General features: G+C 37.0%; 1 pseudogene; it reads right to left on the bottom strand.

Moving 5' to 3' along the window:
- Nucleotides 1-496: 496 nt before the first annotated feature.
- Nucleotides 497-971, bottom strand: LOC100586952 (annotated as a pseudogene).
- Nucleotides 972-4,392: the final 3,421 nt, after the last annotated feature.

Below are 4,392 nucleotides of genomic sequence, written 5' to 3' on the forward strand. Positions count from 1 at the left end.
TTCGTTATTTTTGCTTAGGATTGTCTTGTCTATTCAAGCTAATTTTTGGTTCTATATGAATTTTAAAATAGTATTTTTAATTATATAAAGAATATCTCCTGGCTAACACGGTGAAACGCCGTCTCTACTAAAAATACCGAAAAAAATTAGCCGGGAGTGGGGGCGGGCGCCTGTAGTCCCAGCTACTCTGGAGGCTGAGGCAGGAAAATGGCGGGAACCCAGGAGCTTGCAGTGAGCCGAGATCGCGCCACTGCACTCCAGCCTGGGCGACAGAGCGAGACTCCATCTCAAAAAAAAAAAAAAGTCAGTGGTGGTTTAATGGTAGTAGCATGAAATTTATAAATTGTTTTTGGCAGTATGGCCATTTTCACGATATTGATTCTTCCTATCCATAAGCATAAAATGTTTTTCCATTTGTTTATGTCTTCTCTGAATTTGTTGAGCAGTGGCTCGTATTTATCGTTTAAGAGGTCTTTCATTTGCCTTGTTAGCTGTATTTTTTTTTTTTTTGACTGGAACCATGTGCGCCTTTATTAGCTGAGCCACTACTTGAGAGGGATGAAGCGGGAGGAGTGGGTGGCCCGGATGCCAGGCCGGCCGTGCTTTACCGGCTTATAGGTGATGGAGACCTCGCCTAGGTAGTGGCCGATCATCTCGGGCTTGATCTCCACCTGGTTGAAGGTCTTGCCGTTGTAGACGCCCACCATCTCGGGCAGGATGATCATGTCCCGCAGGTGCGTCTTCACCACTTCCGGCTTCTCCATGGGCGGTGCCTCCTTCTTGGCCTTGCGCAGGCGCTTCAGCAGGGAGTGCTGCTTCCGCCGCAGGCCCCGGTTAGGCCGCCGCCGCCGGCGCGCACTGTACAGCTGCGTCAGCTGCTCGTAGGACATGTCCAGCTGCTGTTCCAGGTCCACGCCGCGGTAGGTGAACTTGCGGAAGGTCCGCTTCTTCTTCTGCTCTACTTCTGCCATGTTGCCGGATCCTTAGAAAAGCTTTAGCTGTATTCTTAAGTATTTTATTCTTTTTGTAACAATTGTGAATGGGAATTCATTTCTGATTTTGCTCTCCGCTTCTTTTTCTGCTCTACTTCTGCCATGTTGCCGGATCCTTAGAAAAGCTTTAGCTGTATTCTTAAGTATTTTATTCTTTTTGTAACAATTGTGAATGGGAATTCATTTCTGATTTTGCTCTTGGCTTGCCTATTGTGGGTGTATAGGAATGCTAGCAATTTTTGCACATTGATTTTGTATTCTGAGACTTAACTGAAGTTGCTTATCAGCTTGAGATGCTTTTGGATCAAGATGATTGGGTTTCTAGATATAGGATCATGTTGTCTGCAAACAAAAACATTTTGACTTCCTCTCTTCCTATTTCAATATCCTTTATTTCTTTCTCTTACCTGATTACCCTGGCCAGAACTCCTACTACTATGTTGAATAGGAGTGGTGAGAAAAGGCATCATGTCTGGTGCTGGTTTTTCAAGGGGAATGATCCCAGCTATTGCTCATTCAGTACAATATTGGTTGTGTGTTTGTCAGATACGGCTCTTATTATTTTGAGATATGCTCCTTCAATACCTAGTTTATTGAGAGTTTTTAACATGAAGGGCTGTTGAATTCTCTCCAGGGTCTTTTCTGCATCTATTGAGATAATCATGTGGTTTTTGTCTTTAGCTCTGTTTATGTGATGAATCACATTTACAGCATGGTACTGGTACAAAAACAGACACATAGACCAATAGAAAAGGATAGAGAGCCAATAAGTAGGACTACACATCTGCAATCATCTGGTGTTTGACAAACCTGACGAAAACAAGCAATGGGGAAAGGAGTCCCTATTTAATAAATGTTGTGGGGAGAAGTGGCTAGCCATATGCAGAAAATTGAAACTGGGCCTCTTACTTATACAATATGCAAAAATCAACTCAAGATGCATTAATGACTTAAATGTAAAACCCAAAACTATAAAACCCTAGAAGAAAACCTAGGCAATACCATTCATTACATAGGCCAGGGCATAGATTTCATGACAAGGATCCCCAAAGCAATTGCAACAAAAGCAAAAATTGACAAATTAGGTCTAATTAAATTCGATTGTCTAACTTAATTTCTGTAGTTTCTTCTGCACAGCAAAATAAACTATCAACAGAGTAAATAGACAACCTACAGAATAGGAAAAAATTTTTGAAATCTATGCATCTGACAAGGATCTAAAATCCAGCATCTATAAGAAACTTGAACAAATGTACAAGAAAGAAACAACCTCATTAAAAAGTGTGCAAAGGTGTGAACAGGAACTTCTCAATAGAAGATATATGTGTGGTCAAAAAACATATGAAGAAAAGCTCAATATCACTGATCATTAGAGAAATTTAAATAAAAGCCACAATGAGATACCATCTTATACCAGTCAGAATAGCTATTATTAAGAAGCCAAAAATATCTTACCCTGGTGAGGTTGTGGAGAAAAAGGAATGCTTTTATAGTGTTAGTAGGAGTGTAAATTAGTTCAACCATTGTGCAAGACAGTGTGGTGATTCCTCGAAGACCTAGAGACAGAAATACCATTCGATCTAGCAATTTCATCACTGGGTATATACCCAAAGGAACATAAATCATTCTATTATAAAGACATATGAACATGTATGTTCATTTTAACACTATTCACAGTACCAAAGACCTAGAATCAACCTAAATGCCCATCAATGATAGACTGTATAAAGAAAATATGGTACATATACACCATGGAGTACTATGCAGCCATAAAAAGGTGAAATCATGTCTTTTGTAAGGACATGGATGGAGTAGGAAGCCTTTATCCTCAGCAAACTAACACTAGAACAGGAAACAAAACACTGCATGTTCTCACTTGTAAGTTGGAGCTGAGTAATGAGAACACCTGGCCACATGGTGGGGCACAACACACACTGGGGCCTGGAGGAGGGGAGGGGTGGGGTAGGAAGATCATCAGCAAGAATAGCTAATGGTCATTGGGCTTAATACCTAGATGATGACATGATCTGTTCAGCAAACCACTATGAAACACATTTACCTGTATAACAAAACTGCACATCCTTCACATGTACCCCTGAACTTCAAAGTTGGAAATTAAAATAATAAATAAAGAAATGCTCACCTGGATTTTAACAGATGGTTTTCAACTGTTTCTAGCTAAGCAACCAAAAAAACTAAAAATTACAATGTGGAATAAATTATATTATGTATGTATAAGAAACTAAAAGGCATTTGCAATAAAACAAACATACACATGCTCAAAATAGGTTTTAATGGAAATGTCTTAGCTATTGGAAATGACTAGGTGATAGATAAGTAATTTTCTATAGAGCCTCCTCAGTATTTTTAGACAATATGCTTTTTAAATTAACTCAGTAATTTTATTTTTTATATTCTAAAAAAAATCAACATATTTTTGGAAAATATTTTAAATGAAAATGCTGTATATTGGTTTACTCAGTAAAAGACAACAGACAATTTCTCTATTATAACACTTGTAAATAAATCCAATATAAGCCAACTTTATTTAAACTTCTAGTGGGTCTTTGTACTAAACAAGGAAATATATGATATTGCCTTTATTTTCTCTAAGCTGTAAAAATTAATTGTTTCTCATGCACACCAGAAAGTTGCTAAAAACATCTCTCTTTTGTTTAAAAATCTGTTTTGTAATACTAGGGAAGCTACTTTCATTTGCATGTTAATTGAAATAAAAATAGTGGAAAAATGTTAGCAAGATGATAAAAGAAGCCTATTTATCCCACCTAAATGTAGGTGTCATTTGTTCATTTCGGTTAGGGAAACAAGACTATCCAATTAATTACTCACATAGATTGCAATTTTGCAGCAATCTCCTGGCAAAAATGAGAAATCTATTAATCAATAAACATAAAATGAATCAAAAGTCCTTCTGCCCCCTACAGACAATTTTAATTTTTATCTGATATAAGTCGGGATTTTTATATAGATCTGAAAATGAGAAGCTCATTTATTTAGTCAGATCACATTCATTAAATTTTTCCATCTATCTCTGCTGTTATGAAATTAAACAGTTCTGGATAAAATCTTGTTCAGTTCAAGGTGACAGGGTTATCACCAAAGAATGGTTATTGGGTTGAAAACCAACATATAGTATGATTATAACACCTTTGTTTTTAGTATAATTGAGAAAATACTGTTTCTAAAACAAAGGGAGTAGTATTATCTCATATTTAGCAATGTAGAAAAAACATCTGATGAAAATATAGTACTGTTTTCTTGCCAAATAAAACCATCAACCAATTTCCTTTGGGTAGGAAAATATTTGTAAGGACACACTCATTTCTGGTTATTTATCTTCTGAACCCCTACATAATCTTTAAAAAATAATCTTTGAGAT

The sequence above is a fragment of the Nomascus leucogenys genome, chromosome 9 (genome assembly GCF_006542625.1).
Source record: "Nomascus leucogenys isolate Asia chromosome 9, Asia_NLE_v1, whole genome shotgun sequence".
In the NCBI taxonomy this organism is placed as follows: Eukaryota; Metazoa; Chordata; class Mammalia; order Primates; family Hylobatidae; genus Nomascus; species Nomascus leucogenys.